This window comes from Melozone crissalis, unplaced genomic scaffold (genome assembly GCF_028551555.1).
Source record: "Melozone crissalis strain CALT ecotype California unplaced genomic scaffold, PUWL_Pcris_2 ptg000062l_1, whole genome shotgun sequence".
Lineage (NCBI taxonomy): Eukaryota > Metazoa > Chordata > Aves > Passeriformes > Passerellidae > Melozone > Melozone crissalis.
Genome location: NW_026535840.1, coordinates 945,672 through 964,544, shown reverse-complemented (window position 1 = coordinate 964,544; position 18,873 = coordinate 945,672).

Here is an 18,873-nt window from a genome sequence, read left to right as displayed (position 1 = left end):
ATTAAAAATATATAATATATTGTATATATTATATATGTGATATAATAATAAAATATTATTATATAATAATGTATTATATAATTATAGATTAGAATATTATATATATATTATTCTAATATATAATTTTATATTATATTCTAATATCTATATTATATTACAGAATGCTATACTAAAACTATACTAAAGAATACGGAAAGGATGTTACAGGAGGCTAAAAAGATAATGAAAAACTCGTGACTGTCTCTCCAGAGTCCAATGCAGCCAGACCGTGATTGGTCATAAAGTAAAAACAATTCACATGTTGGATAAACAATCTCCAAAACCACATTCCAAAGCAGCAAAACACAGGAGAAGCACATGAGATAATATGGTTTTCCTTTTTTTTTACCTAAAAAGGTAAAAAAAATAATAATATTGCTTTCTCTCTTTTACCTAAAAAGCCTCCCCTCTTCTCTGAGACTTCTCAGCTTCCCAGGAGAAGAATCCTGGGCAAAGAGATTTTTTCAGGAAATATGACTGTGACACACTGGGGTTTGCAGGGGCTTTTAACTCCCTTCTGGTAGGGATTTTTTCTTTTTTTTTTCTTTTTTTCTTTCTCTTTTTTTCCTTCTTTTTCTTTTTCTTTTTCTTTTCCTTTTTTTTTTTTTTTTTTTTTTGATGGGCAGGAAAAGACAATTTTTCTCCCATATCCTTCCTTCCCATTTCCCCCAGCGTTTCAGCAAAGCTGTGGAAGAGCTCCAGCTTTACACTCACTTTTGGAAAGGTGACACAGCCAGCCTCCAAAGGACATCAGAGCAGGGGTGACACAGGAGGTGACTCCATCCCAGCAGCTGGAAGCAGCAGGGAGAGGAAAAAACAACCCAGCGCCTTCCCAGCCTTTGCTGACACGGCCAGAGCTCTGTCAGCAGCGCACAGGGAGAGAAGCTCGGCCAAAAAAACAGCAATCCCTGATCCTGATTTCATTTTGCTGCCTGGCTGATCGTATTGGGTTCTTTATTTAAAAGTTCTAGGGTCAGGTTCCTCCCCTCCCCCGGGGTTTATTGTGAGTTGTTTTCCTTCGCCTAGAGGCTCTGGAGTGGATTCTGAGCTGGCTGACTCCTGGAATGGTTTGGGCTGGAAGGGATCTTAAAGATCATTTTGTTCCACCTTCCTCTGCTGAAAGCTCCATCCTTGAACAGTCCCAGGATGGGTCACCCACAACTTCTCTGTCCAAAACGCTGCCAGCTCTCCTGGGTTATGCACATCCAAACAGAAAACACCCCCAAACCCATCACAGCAATAGAAAGTCACAGGCAGAGAGCAAGAGCAGATAACTCCTTGTTTTTGCAAAGAAGGACCCCTGGGCAGAAGCAGAGCACTTGTTATTCAGTGCTCAGGATTTGTTATTTATTATCCCATTTCTCCCAGAACTGCAGGAATTTAATCAGAGAGCAGAAGCCAGAATGGTTAATGCCAGTGATCAGTTCCAGGCTCCACCAAGGAACAGCTGGAGTGATCACTCCGTGTGATCCACGGGCTGCTGCTGGCTCACTGCTCACCTCTGTTTGGAGTTTGTTTCCACAAACAGAACAGGACTGCTGGGGTACAATCCTTGAGCTTTTATTGCAGCATCACCCTCATTACATGGCTGAGACAACAGCAAGATGGCAAAAGCTCACGTACAGCCAGCAGCAGCCAAAGATTTCTTTGTTACAGAGCATTTTAAAAACTTTCTAGCCAATAGCATATTGCTAAAGCTCACAGACAATTGTTCTAGATTCTACAATTGTTCTACATTACTAAAAGTAGATGTACACCTGCTTCACACAGTGCTTGCTTGTCTGCTTTCTATTAACAATACACAATAATTCATTATTAAGCTTAAATCTGCTACTACCTTGCTAAGCATATTTTCTTGCAGTTTTAAGGTCCCTGCCCATGGCAGGGGGTTGGAATGGGATGGTCTTTAAGGTCCCTCCCAACACAAACCACTTGAGAATTCCATGCTGTAAATGCCTGTCTGGTCCTCATCTTTGGGAACACATTCCAGCTGAACTCTTCACAATGGCCACGCCCCTAAAAATACAGCATTGCATTTGCCTCACTTTTCCCGTCAGGTGTGCTATAGGTTTCCTTCCCTTTTGAAAAATAAGGGGATCACAGTTTTGGCAGAGCTGCTGGATTGTATCTATACACATAAATCTAAATAATATAATATAATATAATATAATATAATATAATATAATATAATATAAGTATAAAAAGAAAAATAAACATAAATGTAAATATAAATATAATATAAATATAAAAATAAACATAAATTAAAAATAGAATAAAAATAAAAATAAAAATAAAAATAAATATTATCTAGATATAAAACTAAAATATAAATATAAATATAAATATAAATATAAATATAAATATAAATATAAATATAAATAAATTTTCTCCATTCAGTAGGAATTTTGCCAAATGCTTCCACATGTTGCTTTTTTTTAAAAAAAAATATCTTTTTTAAAGTGTACCTGAGCTCTTGGTGACCCACTTTATACCCCCAGCTGCCTTGGAATGCTCTCCCATGGTGCTACCTCTGCCCTGGGTTATGCCCTGGTGCCTTCCAGGGCTGAAGGGATTATTGCTGCCTCACAATTTGGCTGTTTCTCCCTTCTCGTTTCCCCCTGGACCATCTCTAACACCCTCAAAGACCCTTGTCTTATACCTCTGCACACTCTGCTTCAAAACCTGAACCTTTCTCCCAGAATAAGGAAAACCCTGTCTTTGCCCCCCTTGGAAAAGCTGAAAAAAAGCTGTAATGTTTTCTCCAGGAACCCTGCCTGAGTCAGGGTTTGTACCACAACCCTTGGAGAAACGCACATTTCTCCTTTTGCTTTTCCAGGCTTATCCTCCCACCACTTCCATCCTGGGCCACATTCCTGTAAAGCCACCCTTGGAAAAGCTGGGACAACACAAGGCAGAAACTCCCGTGCTTGGATCAATGACCCAGGACCAAAGAAACCTGGCACTTGCAATTGGCACCAACCCAAAGAAATCCCCATAACAGCCTTGCTGCGGGACCAGCAGGGCTCTCCTGGCTCCACAGGGACAAATCTCTTGTGGGACAATCTCCTCCGTGTGGGAACCGGCTCTTTGGGTCGGCCCAGAAGCAGAAATTTTGGGGAAAGAAGGCTGGGATGCCTTGAGAGTTCCCCTGGATGCTGTGCCAGCTCAGGGCGAGCAGCAGAGCAGCAGGAAAAGTGTTTTATCTGCAAATGAAAGATGTTTCCCCCTCTAATTAACCCGAGGTCCACCCGAGCGCTGCAGTCAGGCTCTCATTAGCCAGGCCACAGCAGGAATTCCTGCTCCAGCTGCCTGGCACCGGGATCTCCTCCAGGAGCTCACAACTCCACAACTTTTGTGGAAGTTGTAAAGCCGGAATGTTTATTTCAGCACTGGACACATCAGGAATCATTCCCCTAAAATGACATGGGTCCCTTTTTATCCCCCTCTCAAATACATACGCATACAATTTCACAACAGGTTCACGTGTATTCATTTTTACGACTTTCGCGTGGCATTTGCCGCTAGTTCTTCTTTATCAGAAATAATTCCTAGGTCAGGCTGCCCTGCTCTCACAGCAGACTGTCTCTCTCTATCCCCCTCCGTCAGTTTCTCTGAGCCTAGGCCTTGCAATCAGGCTAAATAGCTATGTTTTCTAACCACAGACTCAACTCAAAAACGTACATTTCACCTAAATCAAAATGGATTTCTACCCTGGAAAATTTCCTCTGCCTGACCTGGAAGCTCACCTGTCTTGGTTTGAACAGACAGGTGGATCTAAGGAAGGCAGGAGCCTCTCTTGAAATGGAAAATGCAAACCCCCTCCCTCTGAATTGTTATAATTTTGAAATTAGGGGGTGTCTCAGGCAAATATATGGGAGCATGAATAACAGTTTCATCAAAAATACAAATGCAATAGTACAAAACAAAGCACTGGAAGAGTCAGAGCATGCCCGGTGCCCCTGTGTGTCAGGGTGGTGGCACAGCCCCATCCCATGGGGGCTGGAGATGGGCCTGGGCTCCCTCTGGCAATGCAGGGCAGCAGAAAGCTGCTCCTCTGGGAATGCAGGGGGCAGAGGCTGCTGGGGTGTCCCAGCACCTCAGATTGGATCCAGGTAGGAATGCTTGGCTCCTCCCCTGGGCAGAGCATCTCCCCACGGGATGGTGGGATTGGATCAGCCATGCAGGGACACTCACTGGCCATGGACAGAAGAGAATTAATGATTAATGGCCCATGGACAGCAGAGATCTCCTGGAGGGAGGGTTGGTTGTGGCAGAGATAAAGCAAACTGCCAATGAACAGAGATAACTGCTCCAGCTCTGACAGATGGGGATAGAACACACATTTATTTTACAATCCAGGACACCACCCTGAGAAATCACCTAGGCTGTCTCCTGGGGTACCATTATCTCCTGTTAGATCCCATGAAACAATCCAGACTAAAAAGCTGCAGGAAACTTAGGGGCCAAACCAGCAATTAAGAAAATCTGTATCCATTGCAAAGGAAAGCAGGCTGGATGTCCTGCCACAAGAGACACAGCACAGCATCATCTCAAGGCCTTGGATAAAGATCTTAAATTATTGTCATCCCCACCTAGATCTGGGGACGTTTCACATGGATTTTTAAACAGAAATGGGTAAAACCAAGCAGCAAGTTTTTTGCTTCAGTAGGACCAAAAACACCCAGCTATGGGCTAAAGGGAAGAAATGCAGAGAGAAAGTTAATCAGGTTGAGATCAAAGTGAAAAACCCAGACAAACCAGCAAACAAATCTCATCCAAACCCACAGAAGCAAGGATGTGCTGCGACTCCTTCCCCCCAGTGCTGCTCACTTTCATCCTCCTGACCTTCTCTGTTCCAGCCAGGAGGGAATAGGAATGCTCCAAGAAAGCTATTCCTGAGTTATTTTTAGCAGAGCCCGAAGAAAAGTGACTGGAAATAATCCATGAAAGCAAGCTTTCACCTTGATTTTCAGCCTCTGGAGATTTCCTCAGCCTTGATAGCAATCACAACTTAACCACGGGCGTAGAAAATGCTGAGTGATACCAAGAGCATAAATTGAGCTTTCTTTCTTTCTTTCTTTCTCCCTGCTCCACGTTAAAAACCTGGTGAACCATTGAAGGGAGGTTGAGGGAAGAGATTTCCCCCACCCAGCCAGTGAATGGTGGCAGGAGAAAGGAGAGCCAGGTCTGGCTGTGTTTCACCCCAGTTACGCAGCCAGCAAGAGAATCCTACATTACAACAGAATTTGTGGTCAGCATTTGAAATAGATGTTGATTTTGGGATCTTCCATGAGTGTCTTGTGGGAGCAGCCGGATTAAGGAGATCTCTTCTGAACAACCTGGTCTAGTGGGAAGTGTCCCTGCCCATGGGATGAGAGGAGATTTCAGGTCTTTTCCAACTCAAACCATTTTGGGCTCCTGGCACAGGAGCCCAACAGGATGGGACACAGGCCTCAGCTGCCCGTCTGAGAGACCAAAGGAATTAATTAAGAGAAGCTGCACTCCCAAGGTGCTGATAATAAGAACAAAACAAGGGCTGATCCCATTAAGTCAATCTCCTCTGCTGGTTGCTGCCATCTGATGTCTCCTGCCTCCCCTTGCTCCGTGCCGCCTGTTCCCCCTGCAGACGTCAACCCCCTTTATTTCATTGAAATTTATCCATTTTCAAGCCACCACAACCACGAGGCTGATTCAGGGTCTGGGTTGGAAAAATCCATTGCTTTCCTCAGTCACCCTCTGCCTTACAGGGCCAGCGTTGGAATTCCCTAGGGAGCAACAAACCCCATCCACGCTCCCCTCACCCAGCTGCAATAAGCAAGTAGAGAGGCATTAAAATAAAAAAAATATAAAAAACCCCACTTTTCTGAGTTTTAAAGCATTTCCCTGGATCGAAGAGGAGTGCTGCCATGGCAGGGGATATTTACTGCCACCTCAGGAAGTGTTTCATTATTCTTTGGTAAGCGGTGGCTGTGAATTTCAGCCTGTCTGCCCGGCCATAAAGGGGACCATTGGGCATGATATCCAGCAGCCAGGCTCTGCTGGGGAGTGGAGCATCAGCTCCAGGCTCCCAGGATGCTGTGCCTGCAAATCCTTGACCAGGGAAGCAGACCCAGATCCCACAGATCCCTGGGGAGAGATGCCAAGCGGGATGAGGGGATGTTCCCAATGGATTTGCAAGAGGGAGAACGCCACGAGCACCTCCAGCACACGGATTAAATACTCACAGGAAAAGTAATGAGTAGAATTCCATGCTTGGCTAACAAAGCTGTTGCAGAGGCTGTCTCAGGAACAGGATTCCTCAGGAAACTGCTCAGCAGGTCTGGCTGGAGGTGGAAAAGGCAGAGAGTCCAAGACACCATCAGGATGGGGCACAAGGCACTAGTGAGCCTCTGTCTTCTCACTCCAACTGCTCTGGAACTGGATGGGGAGAAAAAAACATTTCATCCCCTTTTTTTGTCCCCATGTGAAAATATCTAACCACTTTCCCAGTCTATGTAAAGCCTCCAATACCTAAAATTTCCTGTGGAATCAAGCCCTACTTTCTGACAGGCTGCTGGGTGAAGAGTTTGCCTTCGCTTGTGGGAGCTTCTCGAGCTGTTCCCTGTATCCAGGACAGAAGGATGGCACCCAGAGGGACAGCAGGACAGCTGGGACAGTGTGAACCTCATGGGGTTCAGCAAGTGAAGCGTCCCAGGCCAGGCTGGACAGGCTTGGAGCAACCTGAGACAGGGGAAGGTGTCTCTGCCCATGGCAGGGGCTGGAATTGGATCATCCCTGAGGTCCCTTCCATCCCAAACCATTCTGGGATCCAGGGATTCTCCTCATTCCAAGTGTATCTTCAGCTGAGCCATCATTGCTGATTAATTCTTCAGCTTTACAACTCACACAGTTTCATGCCTGGCCCTTCCTTTATCAATCCTTGCCTTCTGTGGATAATTTTCTAGGCTTCTTCCCATCCATTTTTGTGGGCTCCTCACAAATTGCTCAAGGCAGGAGATACCAGACATTCATTAAGCAGCACAATAACATTCCCCATTTTGGCTTCTTTTACCTCCCTGGTTTTTTTTTTTGGGCTACTATGGACCAGCAGTGTTATTTTGACAGATATTTCCAGCACAACTCTCAGACCTCCTTCCCAAGCAGTAACAGCCAGTTCAGAGCCCAGTGATTTCCCCCCTGTGCATTGTTTTTCATTTAGCAGCCTTGAATTTCATCTGCTGTTTTATTATCTGCTCACTAAATATCACAAGGTCCTTTTCCCACTCTTGGAGGTTGGCTGTGTTTTCATCTTTTTGGTATTAACTAGGCATGGCCATCAAATGCTCTTGCTTCTATTTTTATTTTCTCCCAGACTCACCTGGACTCCCAAAATTCAGGGGACTGATGCACAAGAAAAGGCCTGTCAATATTAAAATGTCACTAAGTGCAAAAGCATCTTCTCAAGGCTCCACAGGGCAGAGGATTCAGGTGACAAAGTCACGTCCACCACCTGGCACAGTGGATTTACAGACAACAAGGTTGTTGAATTTTAGCATAGCTGAAATGAGAAAAAGGCTCTCTAAAACAAGGAGTTGTGGCATTTTCAGGGTGCCCAGGATGAAGGAGGAATTGAGAATCTGACTACATGTTCTTAGAAGGCTAATTCATTATTATAGTGTGTTATGTTATATATTGTATTATGTTATGTTATGTTATGTTATGTTATGTTATGTTATGTTACGTTACGTTACATTATATTACATTACATCACATTATATTACATCACATTATATTATATTATGCTATACTAAAACTATACTAAAGAATACAGAAAGGATACTTACAGAAGGTTTAACAAGACACTAATTAAAAACTCCTGACTCCTTCCAGAGTCCAACACAGCTGGACAGTGATTGGTCATTAAGCAAAAACAATTGACATGTTGGATAAACAATCTCCAGACCACATTCCAAAGCAGCAAAACACAGGAGAAGCAAATCAGATAATTACTGTTTTCATTTTTCTCTGAGGCTTCTCAGCTTCCCAGGAGAAAATCCTGGCAAAGGGATTTTTCCAGAAAATACAGCAGTGACTAGTAATCTTTCCAAATTCCTGGTAAACTCTCCTCTGGAATTCCAGCTGTGATTCCAGAGCCTGGGGACAGTGAGAGGTTTCAGTTTCCCACCCCAGGGCAGGGAATGAGCAGAGTGCAGCAGGCAGCAAACAGAGACTCAGGATTTAAAGGGTTTCCCAGTCCTCATCATCTGAAATCAAGGTTGGGTGAGCTGTTTTTGTTTTGTTTTGACATATCAATCCAGTGGCAATGGATTCTTGAGCGTGTCATGCCTCAGCAGGAAAAGGCTGTCCCTGATGAAGGCTCCTGCTGTCTCACTGGAGGGATGAGCAGAGGAAAACCCTTTATCCCAGTGACAGAGCAAAGCATGGAAGCACTGGAAATGGAAACAGCCAAATGGAAAATGCTCCAGAAAAGGCTCTGCCTTTGTTTACAGCCCTGGCTTTCAGAAACAGCTGTTTTCTAAACCCTTTCAGCCAATGGGCCATGGACACCCTGGAGAAGTGCCCATTAAAATGAGCCATGGGCCCTCTGTTAGCCATCCCTCAAAGCCAGGTGGGAGAAAATAGTTTATTAACTGCTAAAGGACGCCTTTCCTCTGTAATGAACCTTTCTGCAGTATTGAAGAAAAGCCATGTCTTACTTCCCTTTCCTAATAAATGGCTTCTTCAGAGTTTAATTAACTTCTCCCCGCTCTTCTTTTGTGGCAAAGTGTCACCCTGACCAGGAGACAAACTCTATTTGTTCCTTTATCTGGCAGAGCTCTGGCCTGTCAGATAAACTGCTCTGCCTAATTTTCTGGGGCTTTTTCTCTTCCTGCTTTGCATGTCCCAGGGAGGGAGGCAGTGATAGCAGAAAGTGATGCTTTTGGGCAGCTGGGTACCTTGGGGATTGGGAAGGAGCATCTCCTTAAAACACAGCCTGGACCACACTCGTGAGTGCTGGGGATGGGGACTCATCTCACAGACCCGCCAGAAACTGGGTCAGGCTCTCTGCCTGCTCCTTTGTTTCTGAAAACAAAGCTGGAGGAAACAATTTTGCCCTTCCAGGAGTACAGGATTTTGTGTTTTCAGCAGCGCTTGCCTGTCCCCGTGTGCGTGTACAAATATAGCTCCAAATCAATAGGAGCGAGATTAGGTCAGTGTATTTCTGAGAAATGGGCTCCTGATAGCTCATAAACCCTAGCAGCTCCTGCTCCCTCACCCCTCCTGAGGTGCTCCAGGAGCAGTTATGTGTGCCAAGCCTGGAGAAGGCCAGGGCTGTTCTCCTGCACAAAAAGCTGAATTTGGGCCAAGCCAAGAGGGACCAGCACCAACTTCTGCTCTGCCTTTTTGCTCAGGTCTCACAGCTGAGGGCAGGAGCCCCCATTTTGGGGTGGGAGGGAGGTAGGAACTCCAGAGCACCACCTGGAGAAGTAAATGGCCTTTTCCATGCAATGCCTGGGCTCCTTTTTGGGCAGAGATCCCAGGGCCAAGCTCAGGGTTAGCCTCGGGGCCGAGCGGCGCCGCTTGATTGATTGTGCCAGGCCAGGAGCAGCCAGGGACTCCGGTGACACCAATGCAGTCATGGTCTCCAGCACACAGACAGTCCCAGAGGACGTGTCCTTCCTGGCCAAGGGAAATTAATTAATGGTGGCCGTAAATTAACCACCCCAGACAAACCAGAGCATCCCAGCGGCCGCCAGCGCAGCAGAAGGAAAAATGGGAGGAGAACATTTCTGGGGAATGGGGAAGAGCTAACACTCACTTTTTTGGATACACTGGGTGAAATGGGGCTGCAGGAAGAGTATGAGCCTGTACTGAACACCTCAAGGGGACAACAGCAGCTGTGGCTGAGGGTTTGTCCCTGTCCTGTGCTCAGCATCAGCTCTGCCCCCAGCTGCAGCTGGACTCCTGCACAGCCACCATCCTGTCTGGCCTGCTATCTCCATCCCACTGTTTTATCCCACCTCCCGCTCCCCTGGAGGCACAACTGAAAACACTGGGGTTGATGCTGATCTCCTCAACCCATCCCAAGCAAGCCCTGAACGATTACAGGGCTGTGTAATCTCAGGCTCCCCGTGCTCACCCCACCCCTGCCTGAGCATTTCCTTGGGTCCCCACCTGGAGATTCTGACCACCAGGCTCTGTGCTGGGGAAGATGAAACAAGAAAGCCTCATAAATATGATTGCCTGGCAAAAGATTTTGAGAATTTGGAAATTATAAGTGAGATTGAAATGAAAGCAAGCTTTGAGATACCTTAAAGAACTGGATCCTAAAGAGCTGGAAAACAATGGCATGGCCAGCTGAAGGTGATTCCCTTTTGATGGAACAACACCCTCTGCTTGCAGACAGGCCCAAGGCTCAGAGCAGACCCTGCAGCTTGGCAGAAGGGGCCCAAAGAGGAGTTTTTACAGTTTAAAATGTAACATGGGATGGTAATATAATGATTCTTATAGGCTGTATGGAAATGCTATAGGATTTGTATATTGTACTAGATTGGTTAGTGAGAATCAGAATATTCAGGACACAAGATTTATTGCATTGTAACGGGAACCACCTGAAGATGTGACCACCAGAAGATCTGGAGCAGCTCCAGGCACTGCTAATTGGCACGTGACAGAGTGCCTGCCACGCGTTGGTCAATACCAATTAGCATACTGATTAAATGAACGAGTGTCTTGGCAGCAGTTATCTCATTACCTTAACAAGTGCAGCAGAGAGAGGCACCAGAGCCTGTGGAGCAGCAGGAGCTGCCCAGGGATAAGGGACAGGACTTCTGGAGCAAGCCCTGAAGGTGAGGATGGGGAAGGAACTCGTGTCCTATAGGGAAAGGCTGAGAGAAGTGGGATCCTGCAGAAGAGAAGCTTCACCAGGGGAATGGATCAGGCATCTGGGCTTTTCCCTCTGCAGAATTCATTTCCTGGAAGCCAGGGAACAGGAGTAACCAGAGAGGCCGAGACACCTGAAATTACATTTACCAGGCTACACAAGGCTGGTGCTTTTTTTTATTTCTTCCCCTCTTTTTTTGCATATTCCCCCCAGGCTGGGCTTAGCCTATGGGCAGCACTGTTATCAGAGAGCAGGCAGGGGGAGAGTTGAAATTTTGTGTTTGTGCCTGGGAACCAAAACAGAGCCTGGGCACTGCTTCAATTTAATGCTCACCAAAGTCTGCAGTTCTGCTTTCTTCTTTTTCCTTTCCTTTCCTTAACTCATCCTTCCTGCGTGCCTATTAAGCAAAAATTAGAAGAAAATTACATGGGGAAGTCAGCGGCGAGAAGGAGGGGATGGGTTGTAATTATCTGGCTATTAATTGGTGTAAAGTTCCAGTTTAATGCTCTCAGGCCCGTGTCACTATTTCCTGGGGAAATTTTCTCTCCATTAGTTTTGGATGAGAGCTGGGATTGTCTCTGGAAGCTCTGAGCCCACCCAAAAGGTGACTTTCAGCTCCAGTGCCCCAGCAGGTTTCTGTTCCCACACACTGAGGGATGAAATTTAGGGGTCATTTCTAACACAGCTCCATCTACCCAAGGTGGAGGTGGGAAAAGCCAAGTTTTACCTTTTACCATTGCATGAGCATAACCAAGCACGACCCTTTTAAAATTCATCCCGCATTTGCTCCAAACACAAAACTCAGAAACAGAAGAGCTCAGGGGACTGTTCCCCCGCGGCTTCTGCCAGCCCTGGGAATTCCTTAGGGACAGGTGAGAGCCTCTCATCAAAACCTGCCAATTAAACAGCCCCAAAACGCTCTGAGCATCCATCAGACCCCGTGGAGAGTTTCGAGGAGTGATGTGCAGGTTGCTGCCAGCTCACCTGGCAAGGGACCAGCAGCCCATCCATCCTCCTGCTCCCGCCGCACAGGAGGCACTGCAGATGTTTGCTGCTGGACCAGCACACACAGAACTCCACAGAAAGGGTGGGAAGGATGCCCTTTGCTCCTCAGGGATCCCACAGGCAGCTGGGAGAGGCTGGAGCAGCAGCAAAGCTGCTGTGCTATTGCTGGTGCCTTGTAAGGCTGAGCTAGAACAGAGGATGGATGGAGTTACAGAATAAAGCAGGGATTTATGGAAAGGATCTCCTCCATGGATCCACCTTGGGCAGCACGAGAGCCCAGCCAGGGCTGCGCCCAAGGTGAACAAAAATGGCCACAAAATGAACCCAGGATGAACCAAAATGGTCCCAAAATGAACCCAAGGTGGACCACAATGGTCCCAAAATGAACCCAAGATGAACCAAAACGGTCCCAAAATGCACAACCAGTCACAGGTCTGTCACTTTTATAAATCCTGCTCCATTTGCACCTTGCAGTTCATTGTCCCATTCCAGCTTCAGCCCAGGCAGTCCCACCCTGCTTGTTTTTCTCTCTCCAGCCCACGATGTTTGTGCTCTTGGGGCTGAGATTTGGGTCATTTGTCCTTGGTCCCCACCCACTTTCACAGAGCTGCTGGAAAACACTGCAGCTGGAATTCCAGAGGAAAATTTACCAGGAATTTGGAAAGACTGCTTGTCACTGTCATATTTTCTGGAAAAAATCCCCTTTCCAGGATTTCTTCCCCTGGGAATCTGAGAAGCCTCAGAGAAAAATGAAAACAATAATTACCTGATTTGCTTCTCCTGTGTTTTGCTGCTTTGGAACGTGGTTTGGACATGGTTTCTCCAACATGTGAATGGTTTTTACTTAATGACCAATCACTGTCCAGCTGTGTTGGACTCTGGAGGCAGTCAGGAGTTTTTAATTAGCATCTTGTTAAACCTTCTGTAAGATCCTTTCTCTATTCTTTATTATAATATGTAATATAATATAATATAATATAATATAATATAATGTAATGTAATATAATATAATGTAATATAATATAAACAGCTCGGTGCCCAAACAGCCCTGCCAAGGTGTGAGCTGCAGCAGAGCTGGGCACAGCAGCTGGCACGGCACAGGGGTCATGGCAGGTATTGTGTCAGGAGCCAGGACATCCCTCTGGCTGTGCTGAGCAGCCCAGACCCTGCCAGGGGGCTCAGAGACCCAGGCACAGAGCCCAGAATGCCCCTGTGGGTTTGATTGTGACCCATGGAGAAAATCACCAACCTTGTATGAGGATCAGCAAGCCACAACAGTTTAAGTAGAATAATAGTGAAGTTCTTACAGGGTGAAAAAGTAGATTTTAGGGTTTTTGGTATGGGGTTCAGGGGGCAAGATGGAGGGATCTGGGCATGTCCAGCCTTTCTCCTTCTTCTTCTTGGCCTCCATCTTCTGCTGTGATGGTGGCACTCACAGATTGGTTTAGAGTAGAAGCTCTAACACAGGTGATAGGTATTGGGAAGTAATTGTAAATATTGTGCATGTAGTTTTTAGCTCAGCTCTCTGCTCTGGGAATGTTCTTTGCTCCCTCAAGCTTGGAAGGTTTCTCTAGAAAGGAGAAGAACCTCACAGAGCAGGAGAGAGCTCCAGCTGCTGAATCACCCCCCAGAACAGCACAGTGTCACACTGTGTGTCCCTTCCAGCTCCCCCAGCCTGGCTCCACCATCCCCTGGAAACCACAGAAACCCTGGTGCAGGCACACTGAGCTCTCCACAATGAGAGATTTTAGCTGCAATCCAGGCCAGGAGCCCCAAAAAGCAGCAGCCACTGGTGGGAACCCCCTTTTGCAGAGCTTCCTAGCTCTGCCCCACCCTGGATTGCAATAACTCATCCCTCTGTCAACAGGGAATATTTTTAAATGTCTTCCTCCCTGCAGGCAGGCAGGAGCCTCCTGTGCTCTTCCCAGGCAGATTCCTTTTTTATTATTATTATTGTTATTGTTATTTTCTTCCTCTAGGTGAGAGGTTTGAATCATCCTGTCTCCTTTTAGGGTGGGGGGAATGGCAGCCCCCTGGAAGACCTGGTGGCAGGCAGTCAGGAGGAAGAGCTGAAACTTTGTGTGCGTCCAAACTTCTGATTCAGAGCACAAAGCAAAGCCTGTCTTGCCTTTCCTTCCCCCAAGTTTCACAAAAACAAACCCAGGCTCCCTCCTCCTTTTTTTGGCACATCCTGCAGGGCAACCTTGTGTCCTGGACTCTTTGCAGTGGGCTGGGAAAGGAGAGGAGAGGAGAACTCAAGCAGGCTCCAACCCAGCATCATCTCACCCTGCGTGCTTCCCAGCAGGACACTGATGTGGACAGGCATTGCAAGAGTTTCAGCAATGCTTTGTTTTGTTCTGTGTTGCTGTTGCCACGCTGCTCTGGGGTTGTGCAACAGCCCCACAAACAGCACTGGGATGCTTTGAAGGGGCAGGAGGAGCTGGGCCACCAAAGAGCCACCGAAATCCCCAAGAGCCACCAAATCCCCACAGCTCCTGCCCTCGCTCGAGGCCCACGTTGGATGGGGAGCAAGCCAGCAGAAAGCAAATAAACAGGACAAACAGGCTCTGCAGCCTGCAGATCCCTGAGAAAATTGTGATTGTTTTGTTGTTGTTGTTTTCCCCTCTAATGCCCAGCACTTTGTCAGCAATGTGCTGGGGCACGGCTTGCCTCCCAAAGTGCTGACAGACAAAACGCTCACCGAGGGGCTGGGGAGCCCAAATCCCGCTCACAGAGATGGGGACACCCTGCCCTGGCTGCTAACCCAGCTGCCAACACCTGGACCTGCAGGCAGCCCCATCCCCAGCAATGCCCAGGGGTGCCAGAGCCCACACACCACTGGATGGATGCTCGGAAAAGCTCCATGGAGACACCTCTGGAATAAGGGCAGAGGAAGCCTGATGGTTTAGCTCCCCTTTAAAGACCTGCCTGCGAGTAATTAAAGCTCCTGTTTCTAAGCTGCTTGGTATTTTAATTGATTTTCTGCACTGGCTGCCCACAGTGTAGTCATTCAAGCCCGACATTTGTCTTGCAAGCCCCGAGCGAGCAGCAAAGGAAAAGCGGCCTCCCCACGAGTCCTCGGTGGTGGGAACTGGTTTGCACTGGGAATGCTGCTGGTGGGAGCCCTGATCTCCACCCTGGAGCAGCCCAGGGCAGGAGGAGCTCCACAGCATGGCTTTGTACCTGTTATTCCTCTGGGAATCTCCTCTGGGCTGTCCAGGAGAGGAGATTGATCTCCTGCATGGTCAGGTTCTCATCAGGAGAAAAGTGGGACCATGGAAACGGGGATTGATGTTGGCAAAGGAGGTGAGAGCACAGCTTGCACTGAAATTCAGCAGCACTGGGGGGGATTTTTGGGTAAAATCACAGTTTATTCCAACCTATCATTGGAAGGGACCCTAAGGATCACCCAGCTCCAACCTCCTGCCTTGGGCAGGGATCCATCCCACTCTTTAGGTCAAGCTGCTCAGGGCTCCATCCTTGGAGCATCTACAGCCTCCGATCCTAAATCAATCCCAAAGTAAAAATTCAGGACTTGCTGCCTTTTCTGGTTTTGTCTTGCTTTTAGCAGGACCCCCAGAGCTGATGACAAGTAAGTCAAGCTTTAGAGGGGAAAAGTGAAGTTCTGGCAAGTTGGTTTAACAAAATCGCTGAAAGTGGGGAAAGATTCCTAAATCTGCAGAGGGACTGCAGGAGGACACATCTCCAAACCCAGAGATGGGTTTTTTGTTTTGTTTTTGTTGGTTTTTTGTGGGGTTTATGTTGGGTTTTTTTTGGTTGGTTTGGTTTTTTGGGGTTTTTTTTTTGTTTGTTTGTTTTTGGGGGGTTTTTTGGTTTGGTTTTTGGTGGGGTTTTTGGGGGTTTTTTGGATTTTTTTTTTTGTTTTGGGGTTTTTTTGTGTAGGGTTTTTTGTGGTTTTTTGTTTTTCTGTTTGTGTTTTGTTGTTGGTGGTTTTTTGTGGGTTTTTTGGTTGGTTTTTTTGTTGGTTTGATTTTTCGGGTTTTTTTGGGTTTTGGTGTTTTTTGGTTTGTTTTTTGGTTTGGTTTGGTTTTTTGGGTTTTTGGGGGGGTTTTGGGGGTTTTTTGGGGGGTTTTTTGGTGGGTTTTTTTGGTTTTTGGGGGGGTTTGGGTTTCTTTGTGTTTTGTTTTGTTTTGGGGGATTTTTGTGTTGGGTTTTTTGTGGGTTTTTTTTTGTTTTTCTGTTTGGTGGTTGTTGTTGTTGTTTTTTGCTTGGTTTGGGTTATTTGTTTGGTTGATTTTGGGCTTTTTTAAGCCAGAAAATAGAACCCTGGCTGCTGTGGTGAATTTATCCCCTAAAAATGCGTGCAGCCCATAAGGGCTGGGAGCTGTATGAATTTGGGAGCCTCCCTGCTGGAGGGATTCATTCCTCAATGCTGCAGACAGCCCGAGCCTCCAGCATCCTCCAGGAATTCCAGAATAATCCATGCATATAATAGGCGCGCTTTTAGCATGAAAGGAAGATGCTTCACAGAGGACAAATATTAAACTGTAAAATATATCAAGAGACATTTCCTGGGAACACTGAATTTAACCCAGCTCTTAGCTGAGCTCCCAGGAGCTGTGGCTAAGAAACCTGGAGGAGAAAATTCCTGGATTTCCTGGAATTTTGTCGTGGAAAAGGATTAGTGCAGGACCCTTCTGTAAGGTAAATATGGGAGATAATTTTTAAAGTTTTTTGGTTTTTGGGGTTTTTTTTAAGGAAAGTAGATTTAATTTTTTTTTTAATTGGTTTGGGAGAAAAATTTTTTTTGGAGAAAAGTAGAAAAAATTTCTTTATTAAATAATAAAATTTAAATAATATTAAACAATAAAATTTGTTGTTGTTGTTTTGGAAGAGATGATAAACTTAGAAAGTCTCCTGGGTTGTAGTTTAGTTTATTTATTATTTTGTTAGTTTAGTTTCTTTAGTCTGTTATTCCGTTTTTTGGTGTTGGAAATGTTGTGGCTTAGGTTTGGTTGGGTGGGTTACAGGTGTGAGTTGTTGGTGTTTTTCTGGGTGTTTAGTTTAGAGTAGGTTTAAACAGGCTTAAAGAAAAGGGAAAAAACTCTTATAATTTAGGGAATTTTTTTTTGTTTTATTTAGTTAAAGTTAATTAAAATAAAGGAGAGTGGAGGAGTGAGTGCAGTGTCTGAAAACAAACTGTGTGCTTCTTCTCTCCACTCTCAGAACAAGTCTTAAAGGTACAAAATGTATTATTCAGCATAAACTTATAATAAAACTTATAAATAAAGCTTATAAATAAAACTTACAATTAAACTTATTATTCAGAAGGGATAATTGGGGATAAAAGCATCATAAAGTCAACCCAGGACAACACCCAAGGGACAGCAGTGTGGCTGCTCAGTGTCACACCCAAAGCCCACCCAACCCATCTCCTGCCCAGGCTGTGCTCATCAGCAGAAATAAAAATTAAAAATAAAAATAAAAGTAAAAAGGGAGTAAAGCAGAGCAAGCCCAGCACGCTCTCCCAGCATCTGCTCTTTCCATGCATGTGCTGGCTTTTAGCTGCTCTTTAAAACCCCACGCTGGATTTCTTCAAACGGGTCTCGTCACTGCTGGAGCCCCCACCACCAATCTGGAATTCCAGAAGATCCTGCACAGAGCTGTTTGGCACTTCAATCCCACTATCTGCATGGCAGGGCTTGTTCCAGGTTCTAAAATACACAAGTGGGGAGCAGCAGTGCTGGTGAATGGAAATTTAATCCCATTTTTTCTCAATTTCCCATTAAAACAGGGAGTAAAATCCACGTGGGAAGCCCCTCTTGGGCAAGGAGGAGGCCTGTACTGAGGTGATTTCACTTGGTCACACAAATCCCAACTCTTCCCCTAACACAAAGCCCTTGTCTTCCTTCAGCAGGTGGGAAGAGAGCTCCCAAAAACCTGAGCGTGTTTTCCTACAGTGGATGTGGGACTCCAGCCAACAGTTTTGTTTTTGTTTTTGTTTTTGTTTTCTCCTTTAAAATAGCACGAGACCATCTCAGGACCTCCCGTGCCGTTATCTCCCTGCATGCACATCCATCATCTCCAGTTGTTGAGACTCTGAGATGGTTATTTGGCTTTTGGAGCACCGAGCCCTTTGCTTATCTCCTTCCTGCTTCTGTTCTCCACGCTTCCAGGCAACCTGGTGAGGAGACCTGCATTTCCCTGAGAACAAAAGTTCGGGCTCTTGAGCCACTTATCTGGAGCAAGCTGCTGTAAATCTCTTGTTTTGACTGATTCCAGCTTTATTTGGGGAGGCAGAGCCAAGTCCAAGTGGCTCCTGGAGCAGAACTTGGTCAGTTTTGGGGACCTCTGAGGGCTCCTCTGAGAGCCTGCAGAGAACTTTATCCCTTCCCACTGTCCAGCACTGCTGGAACTCTTCCATCCATCCATCCATCCTCAGTGGGCTGCCCTTGTCCATTCCTTGGGTGCTGATACATCCCAAAGGATTCTCCCCAAATGTGCAGAATGTCGCTGTCATATTATCTGAAAAATCCTCTTTGCCCAGGATTCTTCTCCTGGGAAGCTGAGAAGCCTCAGAGAAAAATTAAAACAATAATTATCTCATTTGCTTCTCCTGTGTTTTGCTCCTTTGGAACCTGGTTGGAGATTGTTCATCCAACATGTGGTGGTTTGATTGGTTTCATGTGAATTGTTTTAACTTAATGACCAGCCAAGGTCCAGCTGTGTCAGGAAAGGGTCACAAGTTTTCGTTATTATCATTCTTTGTAGCCTTCTGTCTGTATCCTTTCTGTATTCTTCGGTATAGTTTAGTACAGATATAATATAATTATAATATACTATAATATAGTGTACTGTAATATACTATAATATACTATAATATACTATAATATAATATAATATAATATAATATAATATAATATAATATGCCTTCTAAAAAAACAAAAGCCTGCCTGCCTTCCCCACACCCTGCCTTCCCTCTAGCTGGCAAACACCGTACCCAA